Genomic DNA, 14,549 nt, shown 5'->3' with positions numbered 1-14,549 from the left:
CTAGTCCAAATAAGAGAAGCTTCCAAATGAAAGGTACGACTCAAGGAAGACACACACACACACACACACACACACACACACACACAGCAATGTAGACAACGCAGAAAGCAGATTCCCCTGTATGAAGACAGCTTAACAAACCAGCTGAAGAGGAACACAGTTCATCAGACTGGCAGACTGGAAAACCTTGATGCTGAAATGGACTGTTGCTGACAGATGGTCAGGACTGCAATTATGGAGGATCATCGCATCAATGGCTGAGTGGATTTTCATAAGGACATTTGGACTGTTAAGTTTGTGGGATTGATAATTGTTTTTATTGTAAAAGTTAATCTGTGTACAATTTTTAGCTTAAACAGAAAGGGGAAAGTTGTAGAGCAATTTTAATTCAGAACATGGGTGCTCTAGCAAGAGATCCCATCCAAAGACCTTCTAGGCCTGTGTGATCCGACTGGAATACAAACATGCCTTTACTCCAGGAGACAGAGGTAAGCAGCTCTGAGTTTAAGCTCAGTCTTACATAGAGAAAGTTTCAGGTAAAGAAAAGCTTAGGTCCATATGTTGTGGCACACCCCTTTAATCCCAAACAATGAAGGTAAAGTTAGTTTGTAGAAGGAAGCACACACATTTGAAAGTGATGTCTAATTGAGTGGCAGAAAAAGCTGACGAATCAGAGAAGATTTGATGGAATAGGATTCGCCCAAGTCTCAAGAGAAGAGAGAGAATAGGAAAGATACTTAAGGGGCAAGGCAGAGAGGAAGGGGAGGCAGTTTTAACTGAAGAGTTTTACAGAAGAGTTGAATAAAAGAACAGGCTAGACACCGGTGAATACAGGATGAGAAGGAGCTAAAAGATTGCAGGAGTTAGTTTGAGGCTGAGAGAAAAGCCAGATTGAACAAATTAGCTGGGAGAAGAGTTTGAGTCAGAACAGCTGAGTTGAACTAGACAGCCGAGAGCTCAATAAGACAAGAAGGGATGAGTCTACTAAGCAGTAAGTCTCAGGGGCTGAAGACATACTAGGCCTAGGTTAGACTGTATGGAGGCTAGAAGCTTCTAGGCCTAGGCCTAGGTCAGCAGAGGGAGGCAGTAAAATAAAAGTTACTTTTACACTGTTGGCTGAGGAGGCATAGTCAGGATCCAGGAAGTTCAAAGTTCAGGTTGTGGAAGATGACACTGTGTTCACTGTTGCAAAAATTAGTTCTGGCATTTGGAACAAGAGGAATGGAGGTGAAGAAATTAAGCCTAGCACGAAAGTCTAAACTCTCTAAGAACCAGCCTTCCCAGTCTTGACTAGGGAAGAGTTTGTAGACAGTAAAGTATAATTTGCACACTTATGGCAGCTTACTGGGAAGAACACAACATTCATTCATACAGTCAACATGGTCTGGAGTTATTTATGCATCTACCTCAAACATAAGATAGCGAGTAACTCACCATGAAGAAGTAAGAAAAACCCTGAACATAAAAGCAAGGGCACAGCGACACTCAAAACAGGACCGACATTTATATCTCAGCTGGCCTTGCTTTCAGGGATACTTTGTTTGTGAATAGAACTCAATGGAACTCAACTCCTAAGCAGCCCACAGGAGACTCATCCTTCTAATTTGCTTTGCTATATACCCAGGGAGCCAATCAGGGTGTATGGTCCACTTAAGCCAACGAGAAGAACCCTAGGGTTAGGAATGACATACATCGAGGCAAATTACTAGTACAAAGCTTGTCTGCTTAATTAGCTGTGCCTGACTCAACATATCACAGGGACTGCTGTCTATACTTCTAATTTGTTTTACCCTCAGGGTGATCAACTAGACTACATAAGATCAGGTCTTTTCTTGCTGGTCCAGCCCTTAGTTCAAGCCCAGTACCTTTCCTTCACTCTGCCCCATGCTGCTCATGACTCTATCCTGGCACCCCTTCACCATGCCACATCTTTTAAGGTTTCTTTTCCTGAGTTATTTAAGTATTTCTGTAGTTTGCATCCTTGAGCTATGACTATCATGTCCCTCATCTCTTCCTTATCTTCCCTTGATGACCTTTTCTAATTACCTTTCTTTCTTTTTTTGTAGGACTGCCTCCATAATCCCTCTTCTGCCTGAAAAGTGAAAATATATACATTTCACTGTGACTGCTCCACTCTTCCTATCAGGGCCTCTTCCACAGCCCTCTGGAATCTGGGCAAGCCAACTGATTATTTAGAACAACAGAGTATGTGTAGATGTGAAACTGGAAACTTCTAAGGCCAGGCCTCAAAAGATCTTGTGATTTCTGTCTTCTCCCTCTTGCAGCCTGGGAACCTCAGTATAAAAAGAATTTTAACTGGTGTCTTTCTTTGAGAGGGAGATCACATAAGGAGAGACCCAGCTGAGAACCCTCATCCACTGCCATACTCATGAGTAAAGCCATCATAGACCATCTAGATCCTGCTGGGCCACTAGAGCCAAAAAGAAGAAGCCAGAGTGGACTACCCAGCTAAGCCAGCCCAAATGATACCCCCATAAGCTAGTACCATAAGCTAGTACGTCAAAATGGTTTAAATTTTGAGGCTCTCTCTCTCTCTCTCTTTTTTTAATTTTTATAAATGGATACAAGATCTGAAAAGAGCAGTAAGGCGCTTGCTGCTCTTCCAGAGAACCTGAGTTCAGTTCCCAGCACCCATGTTGATCCAAGGAACCTACCACTCTCTTCTGGATCTGTAGGCATCCTGGCCCATGTGTTGTGCACACACACACACGTACACACATATGCACATGAATAAACATAAAAAGAAATCTTTAAAATAAAGAATAAATAATAAAATTTAGAAATAGATACAGATGGGCTATTTTTGGAGATAACCATAATCTGGTTTAAAGTCCATGGTTCAAAAAGACTCAGCATTGCTGTATTATATTTAAATAGGGTATCTTACAGAGCTAACAAAGATATGAAGTCATAATCTATTCAATCTCCTTGTCTGCAGGTAGAATAATTAATAATGATGAAGATGATGATGATGATAACAGTAGCAAATATGTTGAGACCTTCCTTTCTCTGGGTTTTGCCATCATTGTTCCTGGTCCCATGGTCACACTGCAGAGCCTCACTTAGAGAGGCCAGGCAGCCAGGCAGACGAGGCAGGCTGGAGTGCTTGAACTGGGGTATGAGCTCGTGTCTCTGATTCTGAAGCCTGTGTTTCCCAACTATGAACTTAACTGCCTGCATCGCTAATGCCACTGATATACAATGCAACTGACATATGCTTAGAGGGACATTTCCCTCAAATGTTCTTAAAGACAGTTATAAAAAATTTAAAACCAAACAAGCCCTCTGAGCCAGAATACAGGAATTACAGCTTTGCTGTCAGCATAATCTCAATGTTTTTATCAAAACCACTCCCCTTATCCCTCTTTTTGCTTCTCTTATAATTTATTTATTTGTCTGTCTATCTATCTATCTATCTATCTATCTATCTATCTATCTATCTATCTATCTATCTATCTATCTATCTATCTTCCTACAGATACCTTTCCCTCCAACTTTCTTAACTTCTTTGGCTTCTATCACATCCTATTTCTCTTTCACAACTGACTTTCCCACACTGATGGTCTTGTTATACCTTGTTCTGTCTTCCACACAGACAAACATCCTGATCTTTCCAAGCATCTGCACTAAACCTTACGAAAGGCCCCTTGCCAGGGACTCCTTACAGGCTCAGTCATCCATGAGGCCCAGAATGAATTTTCCAGTTTTCATAGGATAGAGTATCTTATGAAAGTAGATTTGTCTGCCCATTCACACATGACCAAAACAGCCTTGACGGTTTCCCTTCCACACAGGAATTCTAATTTGCGCTTGTTTCATACTGTCTACTAACCACAACACACAGGAAGTGATCATGTATAGGAGTAGACCTGCATCCTAAGGCAGAGACACATGCAAGGTAAATGTCATGATGGAGAATGGGTCTGTATATCCAAGCAAGTTTTTAAAAACCGGAGTCCCTCAGACAGACACACCATCTCTGTGAACGGTCACTCTCTGTCTTCCTGCTATTGTAGAAAGGCAAAACTTCCGGGTGTAGGTTTTATCTCCACTCACCCCTAAAGAAGAGCCTTCCACACCACACCAGCAGGAGGCCACACCAAGGCTCATAGCCTTGTGATTCAGTAGCAGCACTCAGAACTCTACAGTCCAGGGCCTGGCTCTGTTGCTTCTTTGAAAAGATGGTTGTTTGAGTGCCTCTGCCTGGCTGGAGAGATGGCTCAGAGGTTAAGTGCACTGGCTGTTCTCTGAAGGTCCTGAGTTCAATCCACAGCAACCACATAGCAGCTCACAACCATGTATAATAAGATCTGGTACTCTCTTCTGGCATGCAGGCAGACAGAATACTGTATACATAAAACAAAACAAAACAAAAAACAAAACCAAACCTGTGGAACTGAAAGCCTCTGCCACTGACACCAGGGTCTGATTTTTGGTTAGGCCCAGAACTAACACACAGGGAGGGGCAGAGATTAGAAAAAGCAAGCAGATTGATTGAAAAAAAAAAAAAAAAAGCGTTCTTTTGATAATGGCAAAATCAAACCTTTGGGGAAGTCTGGGAAGAAGTTTGGATAAAGAAAGGGTAAACTAAATAGCAACCAGTAACTATAGTAAATCTTTCAAATGCAAAGGGAAGTGACACAATGGTTTCACCATTCGGCCAAGTGAGACAGAACAGCCCATTGAAACTCCTTGAATGGCTATGATCTGGACTGGACACTCCCAGATAAAAGTTTTGTTTCTGTATTTCTAAAACTGATGATTGTAACCTTCCTGGATTTGTTTTTGTTTTGTTTTGTTTTTTGTTTTTGTTGTTGTTTTTTAATGGGACACATTACAACAGAAAGAAAATGCGAATGACCTAAATAAAAAGAACTATGTCCTTTGGTTCTTATCTAGTGTTCCTCATCCAAAATTATTCTGAAGAAGGTGCTGTATGAAAGTCTGGCAGTCAATTGGAGGCTGGTTGTCCATTTAGAGTTTATTCCTCTTGAAGCTGTGTGGACCCTTTCATCTTCTGACCCTTTCGTTTACATGACTTTTTAAAATTTATTCTAACTACTTCAGACAACACTCTTTAATATCACCATGCTTGGCACATTGTATTGAATTATTTGGCATTCAGTTGTCTGGATATGTCACCAGCACGTCATTTCCTTAAGGATAGGGACTGTATCCCATTTACCTGGCATCCCCAGGGCCTTGTATGATGGTTCCCTCATTAAAGCCAATCAACATCTATTTTGTTGTTGTTCACTTTAGATGATAGTGAGTTCTGCAAACTTTGATTTTTTTTCTTTCTCTTTTCTTCTTTGTTTGTTTAGTTTAAGAGTCTCACCATGTAGCCCAGGCTGGCCTCAAATTTGTGATCATCTTGCCTTAGCCTTCTAAGTGTTGGGATTATAGATAGGTATGTGACATAGTGACCAGCTCTTAAACATCCTTAAAAACTTCAAAATATATTTTTTTAGTTTTTAGTCATGTGTTCAAGTGTGTGTCTGTGTGTGTTTGCACATATGTGCGCAGGTGTGTGAGGAGGCTGGAGGAAGGCATCACATCCCTTGACACAGTAATTACAGGTGGTTGTGAGCTGCCTTGTGTGGGTTCTAGGAACGGAACCCAAGTTCTCTGGAAGAGCAGGGAGCTCTCTCACCCACTGAGTCATCTCTCCAGCTCCTTTTCAAACTTCTCATGCCATTGCTGTGAAGGAACTCAGTCAATATTGACGTAAGGTGAGAGATGAAGTTTTGCATGGAAATTACACATGCATGCACGTACGTGTACACATTTAGATTTTTCTTTAAGAATAATACCAGTCACGGTTAACACAGTGCTTTCAGGCATGCTTACACATATTAACTAGCTTCTTCAAGCACCCTCCTGAAGATTAACAGTATTACTTATTCCACATGAGAAAAACAAAATACTGAGAAGCGAGAGTAAATTCATACTAATTGGGTTGGACACTGAGGTAACCTTTATCAACCATAACTTTAATCTCTGTACCTCGGCTTTTTCGTCTATAATGCGGGGATGAGAGTGATGATATTTCAGTGAGGCTTGGTGAGGACGGCGTAAGCTGATAAAGTCAGTCTGTGCCCGCCATAGGTGAAGTGCCTACACATTGGAAGACGGAGGACAACAGTGGTTTCTTGAGAAAGGGTTTCTCACTAAATCTTGGTCTCACCCATTCAGCTAGTCTGACTGGCCAGTGAACGCCAGAAAGGTTCCCCCCCCCCCCCGCCTTCCCCACCCTCTTTACCTCCTCAGTGCTGGGATCACAGATGTACATGGCCTCACCTGACTTTTCACACGGGTAATGCGGAACTGAACTTTCTGTTTTCACAGCAAACATTTCATCCACTGAGCCATCTCCCCAGTTGGTGGGACTTAGAGCACCCCTCAAGCTAGGTCCATAAGTGAAGAGGATGAAGTAAGGAGGGCACTAGCATCTCTCTCTCTCTGTTCGCTGGCTGTGGATGCCCTGTGAGCAGCTGTCTCACAGTCCTGCTATCAGGAAGCCATCCCTTGCCCTTCAACACACTGGACCCTGGAGCTGTGAGCCAAGATGAACCTGTCTGCCCTTACTCTGCTTTTGGCAAGTGCTTTGTCAGGGCCACAAGAAAAAGGCCCTCACACAGTATTGTTTTGTGGCTCTCTCACACCAGTCTCCCAGCCACATCTTCCCATAGCGTCTCACCATGCTTACCAGGGCACTTTGAACACCGTAGTCTCTGAAGCTGCGTGTTACTGGCTTTCTGCCAGTTTGACCACTTTTAATCTGAAGGCCTTCCTTTCTTCTTGGCGCTTGGCCTCTTTCTTTCCTCCAGGGAGCTAAGCTAGCCCCCATCTAGGCTGTCCATCCCTGCCCCTACCCCCATTTGTCACATGGGCATTCTTTTGCCTCATTTATGCCTTAGCTAAAATGTTGCATCCTCGAGAGGTCTTCCTTAGCTTTTCAGAACTAACGATTCTTTCCCCTGGAGCCTCCCACCTGCAGTCACTATCTCTCAGAGTCAGATTTCTTAGTGTGTGTGTGTGTGTGTGTGTGTGTGTTTTAATTGCATTAATCTTCTTCATTTATTTGCTTCATTTAATGTCTCTTCTGCCCTCAAAAATGCAGCTCCTAACAGCAAGGCCTTTCTATGTCTTGTGTTCTGGTTGATGCCTGACACAGGTAGGGGCTCAGTAAGCTCTTGGTAAGCAGAGAACAGATTCGGGCACATGAATTTGGGAATAGCTCTTTTCTCTGAAGCCGATTCCTCATGTGTGAAATGCTGAACCAGAGACTGCAGGGCCCTCTTCCCTGCTGTGACTGTACACATGCATTTTCAAAGGTCTGAAAGTGGAGCCTTCTGTAAGAATGTGCTTAGCCAACCCACAGTTAGCTCTGTCTGAGATCTCACTGATCTCATCCTGTGTCTTTGAGCTGCTGTATTCTGGGCAAATCTTTCACACCATTCTCTGGTATCCACTGTCTTTTCATTTTCCTGCCCTTTGTCTTTGGAGTGTCTCTCCAGATCTAACACAAAATTAAAATGAAACAGCTAAAAGACAGCACTGTTTTCCACAGGCAAGAACCTGGTGGAAGATGAAGGCCCTGTTTTGTATTATTTATGGTTACACAGTAACATCACCTTGCTCCCCAAAGAGGAAAGGAAGCTGGAAATATGTGTTAAGCGTATGTCATGTGACAAGTGCCCCTAAGTCCACATAGACTGTCACCACCATGGGAGCCCAGTGAGGGAGGCGTGATCTCATAGCTAGTCCTTCATAGCCATGGATTCCGTTACCCTTGGCTTCAACCAACTGCAGATAAGGATGCAAGAAAAATGTTGCTGGGCTTCCCCTTCGCAGATGTCTTCTGGCCATTAGTCCCTAAGCAAGGCAGTGAAACAGCTATTTGCATATCATTTGCATTATATTACTTATTCTAAATAATCTAAAGATGATTTAAAATACCTGGGAGGGGTTTTATAGGTTATGTGCAAATAGCATGGCGTTTTAGATAAGAGACTTGAGTGTCTCTGGTTTTGGCATACAAGTAGGGGGCTTATCCTGAAGCCAACCCCCTGCAGGTACCCACGGACTCCCATACTAGAAGGAAACAAAACTGTGAAAGATTATATTCACCCAAGGCTGTAAAGATGAGTGAAATAAGTAGCCATTTGCTACTTCAAACCACTTTCCCTTAAGGGGGTAGAGTATGTCATTTGTTATGGAAACCGTGAGGCTGGGCGATTCAACCCTTGCCTAGAATTAAACTACTCTGTAGCCCTTTTTCTTGTGACTGACTTTCCTCAGGAGACTGTCAGTTCCCCAGGTCGAGGGCCAGATCTCCCTCCTGCACAGACTGCAGGCAGTGAATACGTATTATTGAATGACCAGTGAAGGGGTACGTGGGAATTAAAAGCCGCAGCTGTTAGCTGCTGCCCCCGTCTTTCCACTTTACCCAGCTGCTCAGACACCTCCATTGAGACTCACAAGCTGACTGGTAGGACACTGAAGGCGCAGAACTGCGTGTAAAGGACTCTCAGGCAAAGTGCGTGATCTCAGCACCTTGGATTTGTTTATTATGTTATCCATGGCTGTTCTCCAAAGACCACTACACCTTAAATTCCAACCACATCCTCTGTCTGCCACTTAGGCAGTGAGGTAACAGGCTCTAGCCAGGTGTATGTCCCTCCTTTACAGCATCCCTCCTTCCTTTGCAGCAACAAGAATGAAAACCATGTGCCCTCACTCCCATATCAAATTTAATGTTTATCCTTAGGCATATCTTGCCGGAAAAAGAAAACAGAAAGATGATTTCACAAACTAGCAAAAAGAAACCACGTTCACTCTGGACTCATTCTGGGTCTAGACAATTCACCTCTCATTCTGTAATTAAAATAAACAGTTATTATATTCAACCCACTTTACACTCTGTCCCGTACAAATCTTAAAGGTGTTAGGACACTGCCTTAAATCTGCCTGGGCTTAGTCTCCTCTTCTCAACCAGTCCTCACACACAGATCAAGCATGCAAGCCAGCAGGAAGAAAGTGTCCCTCTCAACCTCTCCTCCAGGAATGTAGGGAAAGTGGCCTCCATTTTCCTAAATGTCACAGCCATGAATAGATGGCTCTCCGGATTCTCACCAGGGACAGTGGAAGTCAGGAGAATATGTGACCTGCACAGTCCATGGCAGAAGTTAGCCGAAGAGAGCTTAGTGGGGCCATTGAAGCTCATGGCTTGGTAATAGCTTGCAGGAAAGGCTCAGGCTCTGAAGAAGGCTTTACTTAAATGGTTGCTGCCGCCCTTTCTAAGTCCTCGCTAGAAGCAGTCTTACAGAGGTCAGAGCTATGGGTACTCTGCTTTTCTTCATTCACTGACGGACTAAAGGTTTGAACCTGGTGTTCAGCATCTTCTAAAACTACACAGAGTCTGACACTGAATGTTTTGGGGCTTTCTTAAAAATGTGATCATGATAATCTTATCTGCTGATAATTTATTCCACTTGTTACTATTTCATCCAGGAGACTTTAAAGATTCTCTTTAGATATAGTTATATTAAAAAACAAACAAACAAAACATCTTTCCTTGAAACAGTGTTGAAATAACTTGCAACAAAATATGTACTTGAAGTAAAATGAAATAATAATACTAATGCATGTAAGTTATCCTAGTGCATGTAAATCACGTGACTTGTTTTGGAAATGTAGGAAAACCTGAGTGTGTGGGGGGGACATGTAGCTGTTGGATGTGTACATGTCACAGTGTGCTTGTGCAGGCCCGAGGACAACTTGCTGGAGCTGGCTCTCTTCTTGCGCAGTCTGGACCCGGGGATTGAACTCAGGTCATCAGGTGCATTGACCCGCTGACTGGAGTTCCTGTATTAACATTTTTTTTTTTTAAGATTTTTTTTTTCTGGTAATGTCACTGCTGTTATTTGATACAATTTTAGCTTTTGGATGTTAGTATCTATTTTTGTGTTTTTGTTTTGTTTTGTTGTTGTTTATCGAGACAGGGTTTTTCCATGTAGCCCTGTCTCCCCTGGAACTAGCTTTGAAGACCAGGCTGGCCTCAAACTTAGAGATCCACCTGCCTCTGCCTCCTGAGTGCTGGGACTAACGGTGTGTGCCACCACACCCGGCTGGATGCTAGCATCTAAATTATTTCAGGATCTCAGAAACAAAATTTGCACTCATTCTTCACTGTGTATTAAATACCTACTCATAAAGTCTCAGCCAGTCTTTGGAGAAAGGCTATGAACACTGCTGAACATAACGAATGACAATGTAACTCTTTTGGGATACAGTGCTAATATGTCTTTGACGTGAATAAGTACAGAATAGTCTTTCTTGGTGTGTAACCAACCAACCCATTTCTCAAGAATGAAAAGTCAATGCCAGGTATATTTTAGAGAGGAAAAGCAGCAATGAAGGCAGCTGCTCATTTGATATTGTTTTTTTTCTCTCTCTCTCTCTCTCTTTCATTCTTTCGTTCTTTCTTTCTTTCTTTCTTTCTTTCTTTCTTTCTTTCTTTCTTTCTTTCTTTCTTCCTTCCTTCCTTCCTTTCTTTCCTTCTCTCTCTCTCTTTCTCTCTCTCTTTCTTTTTTTTCTGAAAAAAGTAATATAGGGCCTAGAGGAAGAAATCCGCGTAACCCGACATCCCTCTCTTTTGTTTTTGCTTGTTTCAGATAATTCTGAGGATGGCTCAGCAGGTAAAGGCACGTCACATCAAGCCTTAGGCCTTGAGGTTGATCCCTGGAACCCACATAGCCAGAGAACTGCCTGCTGCTAGTTTTTCTCTGACTTCCACACACATGCCGTGCTACATAAACAAACACACAAAAGTAAATGAATAGAATTTGATAACAATTTACGAGATCATTCTGTTACATCTATTCTCTTTATCAACACCGCAAAATACAACCCAGCCAAAGAACTAATGCAAGAATGCAGGATCTGCCCGAGACAACAGACCGCCATAGGAAGCCCAAGGTGTGCTAGGAAACATTAGCGAGGAAGTGGTCAGGAGTGACAGTTGTACTTTGGGTCACATGATCCGAATTGTTGGAATTCCTGGCCTTAGTCAACCATACCAGCAACATGTGCTTGACTCAAGAGCTAAACTGGAGCAAGGCGGCCACCCAGCTCACGTGCTGTACCCTGGAGAGTGACAACAGTTTAATCACGCCGTGCCAGGTCTTGAAATCATGACAGCGAAACCAAACTAAAGCGACAAGAGGCTGAGGGAAACACAGAGAGAGGCATTGAGTACCTCATAGAGCCCATAATGCGACAGTAAGAGACAGGCCGAAGCCAGGGGCAGAAATGGATGGTGCAAGAAGGAAATCAGCCACAGAAATGGAAGTGCACAAGGAGAGGCAGAGATGAAATTCCGAGCCCTAGGCCTGGAGAATCTCACCTCACTGACAGGTGCCAGAGTGCTGCTCCCTTCCAGCTCCTGAGGACTGGCTCCTGAGGGCCCAGGCTGTTCCTGACCTCCCATCGTAACAACAACGAACCGCCCACCAGTTAAGGGAAAGTAGCATAAATTCCTTGTCGCCTAAAATCAATAAATTAAACATCCAGCCATAAGCAATATGGAGGAATTTGTTCTCAAGAGAATTCTTAGCATTAGGACAGGATCCTTCAATGTTGGCAAAATAAACTGCTTTCCCATTATAAAGCTTTTCTAAGTTGACTTTATGAAAATATAATTCGATTCAACACAGAACACTTAGAAATTAACAAAAAAACCTTGAAGTTAAAAAAATCAGGAAAAAAAAAACATGGAAAAAAAACCCACTCATAATCCCCAGACCCTGTGTGTCTTGGTTTTAGCAGAAGAGCAAAGCAGATGGTGGCCGTTAGAGGGACTGGCTATTCCACTGAATACCGCTGAACTCAGGCTGACCCAGGCGTTCTAATTATCTTATTAGAAGACCTGTGCTGTGTGTTTTAAAGTGGCCAAAAGACTTTTATTACATAAGAGTAAGGAGAGAGGTCATGGTCATACACTTAATTTTAATTCAATAGCACTTAAAGGGATCACAGGAGGTAAAACAAAAGGTGCTTTCTGATTATATTCTGTTTTCCCACTTGCTCAATGTGCTAGTTTTCTGTTAAAAATGTTCTCACACCATATATTCCGCAGTATATCTGTGCTTCGACTCAGCATCACAGTTAAGAACATTGTTAAACTACATGAATATTCTACCACCTCAGCTCTCTTATTATAGTCAGATACATGAGTTATTTTTAATTTTTCATGGTTATGATGTTGACACGAACACAGTTTAGAACTGGTTCTGTGCATATTTCTCATTAATTCCGCAGAATGAATTTCTCTGAAGTAGAATTGGCAAGCCAGAGAAGGAAATTGTTTTCGTTGCTTATGAAGCACGTCCTCAAATTACTGTGGAGAAAGATTGTATAAAGTCTGTCCCCATGCAAGGGCCCCTTTCCCATTACCATTCTCTTTTTAAAATAACTTTACTTTCTGTGGGTCTTTTGCTGGCATGTATTTGTGCACCTGCGTACTCAGTACCTACAGAGACCAGAAGAGGACATCAGAACCATCTGAGTTACAGAGGGTTTTGAGTGGCCGTGTGGGTGCTGGGAATGGAACTCAGTCCTCTGCAAGAGTTGCAAATGCTCAAAAGCCCTGTCCCGCCTCTTTAGCCCATTCTTTCAGTGTTTTGCTGATCAAAGATAGTTTGTCTGACCTTCCCTAATACCTTATTAGAGAGCTGAACATTATTTCATGTTCTTGGGCAGGAATAATCTTATGGCTTCTCTGTTCAGGACCTTTGCTTGCTATTTTAACCCAGACATCATTAGTAATATTGGCCCTTTGATGAAGGACCAAGCCACAAGAGGAAAAACAGCAGGTTGACAACCTGAGAGTATTCACTGAGAGTAACTCCCGGGTGGGTCTAAGTATCTGTGGCCTGGCCACTGGAGCATGTCACAGACCTGTGCTAAATGTCACATTCGGTCCACTTAATTCTTATGCTCCTTTGTCTGTTCTTGTTCTGGCTACTGTGCTAAGCACAAAGGGAGGCCCCATGTGGTCCAGCTCTGCAGACGATACCGTCAGGGCACTCTTGCCAATCAAGATTGCCATCTCTTCCCGGCTAGTTGTCCCAGACTGGCGTGGGAGTCAAAAACTGTCTGAGCTGATGGGAGGGTGCTGCTTCTGGGTGGTGGGAACACTCTTGGGCCAGGCACCGATCCCTTTGTTACTCGGACTGATCAAATAACTTCTGCCTCATTTTCCTCCTCCCCTCTGGGACTCCAGTCTTGGTATCCAGCCCTGCTTACTTATCTGGGCTTGTTTGGCCTTCACTCCCTCGCGTAAACCCTGCCTGCTAACCATTCTAAAGTTGCTGTCATGTCTTCTGGGCTATTTTCCAAGTTTCTCTTTTGCTTGCCCTTTTCACACATTTCTTTGTGCCACGATCTGACTCAGTGCTGGCACCTAGCTAAAGTTTTTTAAAAATGCCTTTTTGACTAGGGAAAAAAGCCGTTTCAAACCATAGTGAGCTTTAGCAACCACAATGATGGGATGAAGACGCTGGGAAATTTAGTATCTGTTGGTGGATAAAGACAGGTGTAACCTAGAACATGACAGATCTTGTATCATGGAAAGCCAAGCCTCTTGACGTAGGGCCACAAAGGAGGGTAGGAGTCTTTCTATCTAATATAACATGGGCCTTTCAAGACAGAACCAGTCTTACTGGGGTTTAAACTCTGCTAGAACATCTGGAGCTGCTTTTGGTTGCCAGCCATGATGTTCATTCACAGCGACTGGAAGGTATTTTAGTGGTTGTGGGTGAGGGCTGCCATCCTCATAGAGAGCAGTCCGGGAGAAGAGAAGTGGGAGGTTACTTGGGGGTTTTGTCTGGCTTTGTTTGTGAGCGAGTGGTCTCTAGTTTTTTGTTTGCTTAGCCTTGCTTCCAAAAGTTGTCCAAATGTATTTGTGGCAGTCACGCCATTATCCAAGAATCTTTTCACAGTTGTCTCCGGTTATTGGGCTACACATGAGACTTCTCCAAACTCTTAAATTCTCTCGGCTATTTAATAGAGGTGCCTGGAGAGTGTTTAACAGTAAGATCATCTAAGTCTTCTGGAGACTTCTAATACAACCATGGAAGGGGGTAGCAGGGACAGGTTTTCTTTTTGTGTCCTGTCAGCTACTCATTCATAGGAAAGCACCGGCATTCAGAGAAATTGCTTTCTGAAGCAACTGATTCAACAGAAAGCCAGCAATCAGAGGAAGGTGCTACAAAACCATTAACACAAGCTTCATTTGTCAGAGGTTAATGTATTTCTTTTCCATTTGAAATTTACAGAGTTGAAACGTAAAAATGAAACGATCCACTCTGATCTCATCCTTTATGGGTCTGGTTGTTAAAAGTCAGTGGGCATCTAGCAATAGTTACTGAAGGTGAATAGAATTCTGGGGAGGGGAAGGAGAGTGGTGGGGCAGAAGCTGTAGAATGGAGGAGATAGCAGCTACCACAGGGCAAGCACTAAGT

General features: G+C 43.1%; 1 protein-coding gene across 2 annotated transcripts in view; it reads right to left on the bottom strand.

Moving 5' to 3' along the window:
- Positions 1-14,549, bottom strand: part of Exph5 (exophilin 5) — a 74,015-nt gene that overhangs the window by 37,973 nt on the left and 21,493 nt on the right. The gene's annotated exons all lie outside the window — the stretch shown is intronic.

The sequence above is a fragment of the Meriones unguiculatus genome, chromosome 1 (genome assembly GCF_030254825.1).
Source record: "Meriones unguiculatus strain TT.TT164.6M chromosome 1, Bangor_MerUng_6.1, whole genome shotgun sequence".
NCBI lineage: Eukaryota > Metazoa > Chordata > Mammalia > Rodentia > Muridae > Meriones > Meriones unguiculatus.
The sequence above is the reverse complement of the archived record's forward strand: the minus strand, read 5'-3'. Positions and strand labels throughout refer to the sequence as shown.